Here is a 13,052-nt window from a genome sequence, read left to right on the forward strand (position 1 = left end):
CCACACTTTTTTCCAGGTGGATCTCAGTGTCCTTAAAGAGATGTTGGCCCAGGATTTGTCATTTAATCCCATATAGTAATGTTCCTTCCAGAGCTCTTTAAGGATTAAATCTGCATCAGAGACCATCTGGAAGCAAAAGTGGCGAACAGTGGGGTCAAAATTCAAGACTTTGGTCATAAGTTAAAACTAAAATTCTAGTAGTAACCCACCTTGTTCTTTGTTATGCCAGTTGTAACTCGAGGGTCCATTATACTTTTTAACGTGTTTTTAATTCAGAGTTAATTACAACAAAAAAAAACTTTGAGTTTGTTACCACAGAAAAGTACTGTAGAATCCTAAATCTAAGATCAGTTTTACTGTTCTTACTAGGAACTTCACAATGGTTTCCTTGTTCTGTCTAATGACTTTTTGGATTTCAACCTACTTCATGGATTTAAAAACCTGTCCTTTTTTTTTTCCTTTCCGTTTTTTTTTTTGGTTTCGCTATGTAGCTCAGGATAGCCTTGAACTCACTATGTAGCCCAAACTGGTCTCAAACTTTGCTGCAATCCTCCTGCTGCAGCTTCCCAAGTGCTGGGATTACAGGCATGTGCCACCACACATGGTCTTTTTTTTTTTATACAATTCTATACATCTTGTTTATAGAGCTTTGATGTCTTTTTATACAGTATACCTTATTTATACAGTACTGTTATTTTTTCTGATTGTACTGTATAATACAGTACTGTAGTTTTATGTTGTTATACATTATACAGCATGTAAGAGTTATGCAAATAGAAGCAAAGTCAAGTTGGAATTTTCCTTGACCATTTCTTCTTTCTGAATATTGTAATGTACACACTATGTATAATTCCTCATTTAGCAACCAATTAATTTAACAACCTAGTTACAGGAAGAACAAGGAGTGTCTGTTATACTCTCTCCTTCCTTGAAAACCTTCTCAGAATGATCGTGGCCTATTTTCTTATCTCCCCTTACTTGTATCTTCTCCAGTCTGGCTGGACTTCTTAAGATGGACTGCATACACCTGCCTCCAGGATTTTGGCTCATGTTGATCTTTGCCTCCCCCATGTCTTTTTTGTGGCAGTCTGTCCCCACATTCTCTGTATATACCTGTCAAGTCTTGACCCCTTTAAAAAGCCATGTCCTGTTATGAACCTCTGTTCAGTCTGTCCTGACCTAAACAACTAAATGTGTACACTTTTTGTTTCAGTGGCCTTGAGAGGCCTTTATTTTTTTACCCAGAGACATACCTCTCATCATCTTCCATATGTGGCCAAAGTTTTACTTATTCTCTATGAATCCATTCTGTAAGACCATTCCCTTAGAAGGTCTGTCTAGACTTTGTTCCCCACCCCTTACCTCTGGTGTTGTCTTGGTATTTTAGGCAGTTATTTTGTAAATTAGGTGTACTTTGAGTCCTCGATTAGGTGATCTTGATATCCCTAGGGCCTAGTACAGTACTAGCACTGAGCAAATAAGTTAATACATCTGTGTTTTGAATGAATAATCAAGTAATTTGTTAAAGCTTTCACTGTGAGTAGTAGAGCTGTCTTCTAATTTCAAAAGATTTCTGCATTTCACATTTCTCTGCCACCTCCCCCCGACTTAGATTATAAATTTTTAGGACAATATTTTTAATTACACACACACACACACACGCGCACACACACACACACACACACACACACCCCTGAAAGCACCTAGCACACTGGTGTCTTTGTTAAGATTGTACAAGTTGTTGGGCATGAGAAAGTCTAAAAGGGAGAAAAGGAATCAACCATATCTATTGTATATATATATGTTTGTTGAAATTGGAGATCTTGTGAGAATTCAAAAAGAACAGCAACAATAGAAATCCCAGCCCAGATGAATAGTGAATTGCTTATCAAGGCCCCAAGGCCATTAGCTGCCATTTCTGCCTTAATTTCCTTTGCTTGGCACTGTATTTATAGTCACAGATACAGAATTCTTCATATAATTCCATTTTCTACCTGTTGAGGGAGAGATTTAGGCTCTGATTGTATCTTCCAATTCCTCTCCCTGCCCTGTGCCTTGGAAAAAAAGAGGTTAAGGCTTAGTTTTACCTCTGTCAGGGCCTCACCTATAAAAACATGAGCTCATTGTTTGCTTGACCAGAAACAGGAAACCCCTGGGGTAATATGCCTTCAGGCTCTACAGTTGGTGTGGCTTATGAACTCAAAAGATAAAATTAATTTTTTCTGAGATTTTTTTTCTTTTTTTTATTTTAAATTGAATTTATTGGTACATTCTAGGTAGACAGTACAGTTACATTCATTACTAAGATCTTGTACCTTTACATGCCAGGTCTTGGTTCTCATTTTTTCCCCTTGTCCACCCTCCTCCCCTCCCCACCTTCAAACACTTTAATTCCATTTTTACATTTTCTCATATTTTTTTCCTTTTCCCTTATTCCCCTTTCCGTATCCTTCTCACTGCCCCTACACCTTTGGTCCTATTCTTCCTATTTCACGTTGCTAATTGTCCCATTAGGATCTTGAGTACTATTTTAGTTTTTCACACCAGAGAAACTATTTGGTATTTGCATATGTGTGACTTATTTATTTCACTTAGGAGTATATCCTCAAAACGTACACATTTACCTCTGAATGAATCTTCTTATTCTTTATGGCTGAGTAGTATTCCATTTTATAGAAAAACCACATCTTTATCCAGTTTCCAACTAACTGATGGGCAGATGGGCTGGTTCCAAGTTTTAGCTATTACAAACTGTGCTGCTATAAACATGGGTGCACATATATCTCTGTGGTATGATTCTTCTAATTCTTTGGGAAAGATACCCAACAGAGGGATGGCTGGGTCAAATGGAACCTCTAATCCTAGTTCTTTGAGGTATCTCCATATTGACTTCCATAGTGGTTGCACCAGTCAGTCTACACTCCCACCAACAATGGAGAAGGGTTCGTTTCTCCCCACAACCGCGCCAACATTTGTTATTGTGGGATTTCTTGGTAGCAGCCATTCTTTGTGGGGTGAGGTGAAATCTCATTGTTGTCTTCATCTGCATCTCTCGAATGACGAGTGATGTGGAGCATTTTTTCATATATTTACTTGCTGCTTTTATTTCTTTGTCTGAGAAATGTCTGGTCATTTCAGATGCCCATTTTAGAATTGGGTCTTTATATATTTGGGGGGGGCTGGTTGTTTTGATATTATGTATTTTAGATAATAGTCCTTTGAGGAGCATCTGGTAAAAAGTTTTTCCCACATTGTAGGTTGTCTCTTAGTTCTGTCGATGGTTTCTTTTGCAGTGCAGAAGCTTTTTAATGAGATGAGATCCCAGTTGTTGATTCTTACTGCCAGTTCCCGTGCTACTGAGGATTTTATTCATAAAGTCTTTTCCTATGCCAATGTCTTCAGAGTTTTGCCTAACTTATCTACCAGCAAGTTTAGCGTTTTTGTTTTTATATTTAGATCTTTAATCCACTTGGATTTTAATTTAGTGCATGGTGACAGATAAGGGTCTAGTTTTAATCTCTTGCAGGTTGAAATCCAGTTTTTCCAACACCATTTATTAAAGAGGCTATCTTTCCTCCAGTGGGGACTGTCAGCTCCTTTGTCAAAGATGAGGTAGCTGAGTGCATCTGGAGTTGTTTTTGTGTCTTCCAATCTGTTCCACTGATCCTCAGGTCTGTTTCTTTGCCAGTACCGTGCTGTTCTTATCACAGTGGCTTTGTAGTATGGTTTCAAATTGGGAATTGTTATACCCGCTGCCATGTGTCTGTTGCCTAGGATGGCTTTTGCTATTCTAGGTCTCTTATGGTTCCAAATGAATTTTTGGATTCTTCTTTCTAGTTCTGTGAAATATAGTGTTGAGATTTCAATTGGTATTGTATTGAATCTGTATAGCAGTTTTGGTAGTATGGCCATTTTCACTCTGTTGATTCTTCCTACCCAGGAGCAGGGGAGATCTTTCCATTTTCTTATATCCTCCTCGGTCTCTTTTTTCAGGGTGCTGTAGTTTTCAGTGTAGAAGTCTTTTATTTCTTTTGTTATATTGATTTTTGGGTGTTGACCTTGTATCCAGCTACTCTGCTAAAAGTGTCAATTAAGTGGAGAAGTCTTTCGGTGGAGATTTTTGGGCCTTCAATATAGAGTATCATATCATCAGCAAATAATGACAGTTTAACTTCTTCCTTTCCTATCTTTATTGCCTTAATTTCTTTCTCTTGTCTAAATGCTGTGGCTAATGTTTCCAGAACTATATCGAATAGGAGTGGTGATAGTGGGCATCCTTGTCTTGTTCCTGATTTTAACATGAAGGTTTTCAGTTTTTGGCCATTTAATATGATGTTGGCTGTTACTTTTTCATAGGTAGCCTTTATTAAGTTGAAATATAGACTATCTTCTATTCCACTTTTTTGCAGAGTTTTTATCATGAATGGGTGTTGAATTTTGTCAAATGCTTTTTCTGCATCTATCGAGAGGATCATGTGGTTCTTGTCCTTGACTCTGTTAATATAGTGTAGTACATTTATTGACTTAGTTGAACCATCCTTTCATCCCTGGAATAAATCCGACTTGGTCAGGATGTATGATCTTCTTGATGATCCTCTGTATTCTCTTTGCTAGTATCTTATTGAGGATTTTTGCATCTATATTCATTTAGGAGATTGGCCTGTAGTTCTTTTTTTTAGTTACATCTTTCCCAGGTTTGGGAATCAAACTGATATTTGCTTCCAGGAATGAATTTGGAAGTATTGCTTCTCTTTCAATTTCATTGAAAAGTTTGAAGAGTAATGGCAGTAGATCTTCTTTCTCTTAATGTTTCATAAAATTCAGCAGTGATTCCATCAGGACCTGGGCTTTTCTTTGTTGGTAAGTTTTTAATTACATTTTCAATTTCACTGATTGTGATTGGGGTGTTTAAAATGTTTTTAATCCTCTTCTTTCAACTTTGGTAATTCATAGGTATCTAGAAATCTGTCCATTTCTTCTGTGTTTTCCGTTTTATTAGAGTACAGGTTCTCATAGTATGTATTAATGATCCTCTGGATTTCTGTGGGATATGTTGTGACTTTGCCTTTTTCATTCCTGATTGCATGAATCTGAGCCTTTTCTTTCCTTTTTTTGATAAGGTTTGCTAAGGGTTTATCAATTTTATTTATTCTTTCAAAAAACCAGCTCTTTGTTTCATTTATTTTTTGTATCGTTTTCTTAGTTTCAATTGCATTGATTTCTGCTTGGATCTTTATAATTTCCTCTTTTGTTCGAGCTTTGGGTTTTTCTTGCTCTTGTTTTTTTAGGAGTCTAAAAGTCATTGTTAGGTTGTTCATTTGAGCTCGCTCTGTCTGTTTTCCTAATGTGGGCATTCAGTGCTATGAATTTTCCTTGTAGAACTGCTTTCATTGTGTCCCCATAGATTCCTGCATGTTGTTTTGGCATTTTCGTTTATTTGTAAAAATTGTCTGATTTCTTCTTTAATTTCCTCTGTGATCCTTTGATTGTTCAGGAGAGTGTTGTTCAATTTCCATGTGTTTGTGAAGTTCCTACGGTGTCTTATGCTGTTGATCTCCAGCTTTACTGTACTGTGATCTGATAATATACAGGGAATAACTTCAGTTCTTTTGAATTTATTCAGACCTGTTCTGTGAGCCAATATGTGGTCTGTCTTGAGAATGACCCATGTGCAGCTGAAAAGAATGTATATTCTGGGGTGGAACACTCTGTAGACATCTAATAAGTCCATATGTTCAAAAGCTTGTTTCAGTTCTAGTATTTCATTGTTGATTTTTTTTTGCCTAGATGATCTGTCTATTTGTGATAGTGGGGTATTCAGATCCCCCACTACAATGGTATTAGTGGTTATTTGGTTTTTCATGTTACTTAATATTTGTTTTGTATAGTTGGGGGCATTTATATTTGGTTCATATATGTTTATGATTGTCATGTCTTCCTCTTGGATTGTTCCCTTTACAAGGATGTAATGGCCTTCTTTGTCTCTCTTAATCAGTTTTGGTTTGAAGTTTGCTTTGTCTGTGAATAAGATTGCTATCCCTGCTTTTTTCTGGGCTCCTGTCATGTGGATAATTGTTTTCCATCCTTTCATTTTCAATCTATGGGCTTCTTTTTGCACTAGGTGTGTTTCTTGTATACAACATATTGTTGGATTTTGCTTCTTAATCCATTCTGCCAATCTATTTCTCTTGATTGGTGAATTGAGACCATTGACATTGATAGTTATGACTGATATGTACTGACTTATTATTGTCATGTTATTGTCCTTTTATTGACTCTTTTTATTTTTTTGTCCTCTCCTTTTAGTTTCTTGCCTTGACTATTTGATTTGCTCTGTTGGGCCTCCTGGTGTTGTGATCTTGGTTGTCTTTTTCTAGGATATTGTTTAAAATTCGTTGTAGTGCTGGTTTAGTATTCATGAAGTTTCTCAAGTGTTCTTTGTCATGGAAGTATCTTATTTCTCCTTCCATTTTGAAAGAGAGTTTTGCAGGATACGTCAGTCTTGGTTGGAGTTTGTTTTCTTTTAGGACTTAAAATACCTCACTCACTCCAGGCTCTCCTTGACCTGAGGGTTGAAAAAGTCTGCTGTGATTCTGATGGGCTTTCCTTTTCATGTGATTTGTTTCTTTTCTCTTACTGCTTGTAGTATTTTATTCTTCTGTTGGGTTTCTGGGATCTTATTATATGTCTAGGTGTAGATTTTTTTTGATCGTGGCTAGTTGGTGTCCTATATGCCTCGCTTATCTGTATGTCTAATTCTTCCCCTCTGTTTGGGAAGTTTTCTGTCATTAACAGCTTTTTTAAGTCATTTTCATTTTCCGCTGCTACTTCATGGATTCCTATCAGTCTTATGTTATTCTTCTTTGCATCATCTAGGAGTTGTTGAATGCATTTCTCATGCTCCCTTACTTACTGTTTTTAAGAGACCTCTCTTTTCATGGTCACTGTCTGCTATCCTATCTTCTATATCTGAGATTCTATCTTTGCAATCTTTTATTCTGTTGCTTATGCTTTCAGTAGAGTTTTTAATCTCCTGGATATCTGTTTGAATGTGTTTAATGGATTCCATTTCTTTCCTATGTTGGGTGTTTGTTGTTTCCATTTCTTTCTTATTCTGGGCCTTCATGGTTTCTATTATGTCCCTAAGCTCATCTATTTTTTTTGTCAGTTTCTGTTCTGGAGTCTCGAATCATGTCTTTCATTTTGCTCACCATCTCTATGGTTATCTGGGAAATAATTTCTGTTTTGAATTTTTTCTAGAGCTTGAATGATCACTTTTACTTCCTGTGCTGTGAGTTCTGAGTGTCCTGGAGGTTCACTATCAGACTTTTCATCCTCCTTTGCCCTATTGTTTGCCATTGGTGGACTGAAAGTCTGTCTTTGTGGCTTGCTTAAGTGTTTTCTCATCTTTATTTTTGCTGTTGGGTTGCCCTTGATTCAGTCTCTGGGTTATTAAATCTTCCTGATATCGTTGTGTCCCAGTGTTTGATTCTCTAGTGACTTATAGACATTCTCATTTTCATAATTGAGAAAACAGCTCATCAAATCAATCCCTATCCTTTTTCCCAATTGATACAATCAGGAACATAATAGGATCAATCACCACCCTTTATAGCCCACCATGCCTCTGCAGAGTGCGTCCAAAGACTGGCTCAATCAGGGGATCTAATAGTGGGGGAGTAGGGGGTGGACACGGGACGAGACAATGACACTACAATGACGGTGCTCAGTGGCTCCTGCTGGAAATGGCGCGGCTCCAGAGGAGGCCCGTAGTTCAGGCCAGGCTGCTCAGCAGAACTTTTTTTTTTTTGGTACCGGGGATTGAACTTGGGTCCTTGCTCTTGCAAGGCAGGCCACCGAACTGCTGAGCTAAATCCCTGGCACCGAGATTTTTTTTCCTAGAAATCTTTTGTGTGATTAAAATTATATCTGATTTTGACCTGTCTCCACCTCATATTTTAGCACAGTTTCCCATAATATTAAAAACTCTTTCATAAACATTATTGTAAATTATATTTTAGGAGAATATTATATATAACTTTTTAGATTTTGGTGATCAGTTTTTTTTTCCTATATTTAAAACAGCTTTGCACTGTGAACATCTCTAGCTATTGTCATTCAAAGGTATTTTCTTAGGAACTTCCTCTAATCAGCCCCATCTCTTTATTGCAGCTTCAGATTCTATCACTGTTAGATACTTCTTTCTTGTCATTTCTTATTCATCCTACTGTAGCATATGCCATTAAGATAGTATTAAAAAAAACCCAAACTAATACAATTATTAAAAAGGCTCACCTGTAATCCCATATTTTCACCCAAATATACCCTTTTCTATCCTCCACATAATCAGATTTATCAGAGCAATTTTTTCTTTTTTGATTGATACTGGAGATTGAACTCCTAAGACCATGCACTTGCAAGGCAGCCATGGTGTCACTGAGCTAAATTCCCAGCCTGTCAGAGCATTTTTATGTTTGTTTTTCTGTGCATTACAAAAGTATATGGAAGTGAGTTTTTAAAATTCATTTTAATCATTCAGGAAATATTTTATAATTGCCTGTTCATTCCAGGCCAGTATGTTAGTGGAAAACAAGCCATGCAGCCTTTTCACTGAGGGAAAGCAGTCAGTATTTACTGGCTCACAAAATAATGTAAAGCATGATTGTGATAGATGCTGCTTGTGGACAGTCCAGGAACTTTCATGGATCAATACTTGAGCTGAGATCTGAAAATGTGATGAAAAGGACTAGGCAGGAGAGTTGCTTATCACCCAGAACACTTGCCAAGGTCAGTGATGTTTATGCCATTAGGTCCATGGACATTGATCACCACACATTACTATGGATTGCTGCTGAGTGGCAAGGGCAGTTTTCTTCTTTCATGAGTCCTGTTTTGCATCTTATTCTCCATATCTGTAATCTTAGATGCCCTGTGTTTGCTTTGTATAGGCTCTTTTTCACCCAACTCAGAATGTCAGAACTCCTTGGGGTTGTCATGAGACTTTCGTTACCCCCCAGCCCCACTTCTCTCCCCATACTGGGAACTGAACCCAGTGCTTTCTCACTGAGTTGTACCCCCCAACCTGTTTATTTTTTAGGTGGTGTTGCTATCAGTTAAGGCTGGCCTCAAACTCGGGGTAATCCTACTGCCTCAGCCTCCAGATTGCTTGGACTTTAGCCATAAGCCACCACAGCTGGTTTCTTTGTGTGCTTTTGTGTGTGTGTGTGTGTGTGTGTGTGTTTTTTTTTTTTTTTTTTTTTTTTTTTTTTTGGTACCAGGGTTCGGACTTGGGTGCTTACGCTTGTGAGGCAGGCAGTGGAACCACTGAGCTAAATCCCTGGCTGCGGTGTTTTGTTTTGAAACTGGGTCTTTCCAGCTTGCTAAATTGCTTAGACTGGGCTCTACTGCCTATCTCCCAGATTACTGGGATTACAGATATGCAATACCCAGCCCAGCCTTTTCTCTGTTACTTTAACCAAGAAGGGCTGGGGTTGTAGCTCAGTGTTAGAGCACTTGCTGGGCATGTGAAAGGTCCTGGGTTTGAACCCCAGAACCGGGCCAAAAATGACCCCCCAGCTTTAAATGAGTTCATTGGTACATTTTAGGGATACAGTACAGTTACATTCATTGTTGGGATCTTGTACCTCTACATGACAAGTCTTGTTTCTCATTTTCCCCCTTGTCCCTGCCCTCCCTTCACCCCCTCCTCCCCTTCCTATCTGCAACCACTTTATTTCCATCTTTTCATTATCTCAATTTTTTTTCTTTTCCCTTTTTACCCTTCCCCTACCTGTCCCACCTTCCCTACACCTTTAGCTCCTTTCTTCCCATTTTACAATGTCAGTAATCTTATTAGGATCTTTTGTATTTTTGCAGATTATTTACACCAGAGAAACTATTCTGTATTTACACATGTGTGTCTTATTTATTTCACTTATCTTCAATATGTATCCATTTTCCTATGAATGAATCTATTTTTTCATTCTTTATGGCTCAGTAATATTCTAAACAATGGGTATTTTTACCCAGAGTCTTTTTTTAAGTGCACGTACAGGCTGATTTTATACACTATCAGTCTTCTTTAAAATGAGTTTTATTTTATTTTATCCAACCCCCCCAAGTCCTATCCCCTCTCCATGTGCAAAAACTTTGTTTTCATTTTCCCTTCTATGTTTACTTCCTCTCTTGTTCCTTCCTTCCTTTCTACCTAGCCTCCTCCGCTATTCTTCTTCTCATTTAAACACTTTCTTTCCTTTTTCCAGCATCCATTATACATTTCAGTCCTTACTTCCACATTCAGTTTCTCACACCACAGAAACAATGCAATATTTAAATGTGTTTGTCCAATTTATTTTACTCAGAGTATGGTCTCAAGGTCCATCCATTTAGTTTTAAATACCTGAAGATTTTCCTTTATGGCAGAGTAGTATTCCATTCATTGTAGGAACAAAAACACATCTTTATCCACTTCAATCTTTTTTTGGTACCAGGGATTGAACTCCGGGCCTTGCAGTTGCGAGGCAGATGATAGAACCACTGAGCTAAATTAAATACCCAATCTCCAGTCTTTTTTTAATTTTATTTATTTATTTTTTTTGCAGGGGGTGGGTTTGAGACAGGGTCTCACTGTGTAGTTGAGACTGACCTGGAACTCACTGTGTAGCCCAGGCTGGTCTTGAACTCATAGCGATCCTCCTGCCTTAGCCTCTCTTTATATATTTTTTTATTTTAAAATTTTAAAAAATTTTTTATGTTTTTGGTTTTTTGAGACAGGGTCTCACTGTATAGTTGAGACTGACCTGGAACTCACTGTGTAGCCCAGGCTGGTCTTGAACTCATAGCGATCCTCCTGCCTTAGCCTCCCAAAGTGCTGGGATTACAGGCATGTGCTACCACACCCAGCCTGATCTTTTTTTTTTTTTTTTCTAAGCAAAACATTTTAGATATACATAATTCACACTTTAGATATACATAATGTTCATATTCATCGTAGGGAATTTGTGCCTCTACATGACATATCTTGCTGCTTCTTTTTCCCTCCATTCCCACCTCCTATTGACCCATCTTCCCTTAAATTACAAAAGTTGCTTTCATTTTCCCTTCTTATGGTATCAGTCTTAAGCTCTGAGTTTTCAATATTTCATTTACTTAAAGGCATTTTCATTGCACAAATAATTTGTGTTCTGAAAATATTTTTTAAAAGTAAGAAATAAATTGCTTACTGTCTTAATATCCAATGGGCCAGGGATTTAGCCCAGTGGTTCCACTGCATGCTCTCAAGGTCCCAAGTTTGATCCCCAGTACCCCCCCAAAATTATCTCAATACCCAAAAGTAATCATACTTAATATTTTGGGATATGTCCTTTGCATATATATTGACTGAGAGGGGAGGATAGGAGGTAGAGAAGGTACAACAGAAAATGCTATGTCAGATATTTTGGTGTCTTTGTTAATTCACTTGTTTTTATTTTATTTTAAAAATTCATTTATTTATTTGCACCAGGGATCAGACTCAGGACCTTGCACTTGCCAGGCAGGCATTGTGCTGCATCCCACAGCCCAGTTCACTTGTTTTTAAATCAGTAGCTTCCTTAAACTAGGGTATAAAACAAGTATTGTTTATTTTAGCACCAGGCTTAATGCCTGGCACATTAGCATTCAGTACATGTTTGGGGAATAAGTAAAGGAAGGAAAGAAATTGCTATTCTCCCCTCCCCCCTCCCAATTTTCCTTCTCCCTCTGTTCTCATGCGCCACCCCACCATCACATTCCACCTTAGGGAAAATAGGTGATACACACCATACACATCTTTCTTCATTTCTACTCATATTCTTGCAATAACATAACTTCTTTTTTTATGGCCTAATATTCTGTTGTATATATATAGCACATTTTCTTTCTTTTTTTTTTTTTAATGCTCATTCATGGGCGTAGGGGCAGATTCCCTATCTTGGTTATTTTGAATTGTGCTGTAGTAAAAATGTGTGTACAGCTATCTCTATGGTTTATGCACTTTTATTCCTTCAGATATATATTCTGAGGAGTGGTATAGTTGGATCATATGGTAATTATATTTTTAGGGTTTCTTGTTTGTTTTTTTAAAGACAAGGTCTTGCTATGTAGTCCAGTTGGCCTCACCATGTATCCTAGGTTGGCCTTGAACTAACAGATCTTCCTGCTTTAGCCTCTCCAGTGCTGTGAGATTACAGGTATGTACCACCTGGCATATTTTTAGTTTTTTGAGGAACCTCCATACTGATTTTTTGTAGTAGCTGTACTAATTTACATTTCCACCAGCAGTTTAGAAAGGATATCCTTTCCCCTGCATCCTTGCCAGCATTTAGTGCTTTTTTTGTATCTTTTTTTATTGGTACTAGGGATTGAATTCAGGACCTTGTGTTTTCGAGGCAGACATGGCACCACTGAGCCAAATTCCCCGACCCTTTCTGTATCTTTTTTGAGGGGGTGAGGTTTTCACCATGTAGTTCAGGCTGGCTTCAAATTTGACATGCAGCCCCATGCTAGCTTCAAACTAGGAAACATGCCCTTAGCCTCCCAAGTGCTGTGATACATTGCCACTACACCTGACTTCTTTTCTGTATTCTTGATGATAGCTCATCTACCTTGGGTAAGATGGAAGTTCAGCATGTTTTTGATTTGCATTTTCTTGAGACTACAGATTTTGAACTGTTTTCATATAATATTGGCCATTTGTATTTTTCATTTTGGGAAATGTCTGCCTTTACCCAGTTTTGATTGGATTATTCATTGAGAGTTGAGGTTTTTGAGTTATTTTTATATTCTAGATATTAATAATCTGTTGGAAGAGTAGCAAAAGTTTTTTTCCCAATTCTGTAGGCTGTCTCTTCACTGTTTCTTTTGCTGTACAGAGGATTTTGACTTTGATGCACACAAATCACTTTCGTTGATTCTTAATATTTCCTGAGCTGTTAGAGTCCCAATCAGCAAATTATGGACTCTGCATAACCCCTGCCCCCAACACACACACACACACACACACACACACACACACACACACACACACACACACA

General features: G+C 37.7%; 1 protein-coding gene across 1 annotated transcript in view; it reads left to right on the plus strand.

The window, feature by feature from the left end:
• Jmy (junction mediating and regulatory protein, p53 cofactor) overlaps positions 1-13,052 on the plus strand; it is a gene marked incomplete at its 5' end in the record, with an annotated part of 92,296 nt that overhangs the window by 37,237 nt on the left and 42,007 nt on the right. The window lies entirely within an intron of this gene.

Source organism: Fukomys damarensis, unplaced genomic scaffold (assembly GCF_012274545.1).
Source record: "Fukomys damarensis isolate Sample0158 unplaced genomic scaffold, DMR_v1.0_HiC HiC_scaffold_1, whole genome shotgun sequence".
In the NCBI taxonomy this organism is placed as follows: Eukaryota; Metazoa; Chordata; class Mammalia; order Rodentia; family Bathyergidae; genus Fukomys; species Fukomys damarensis.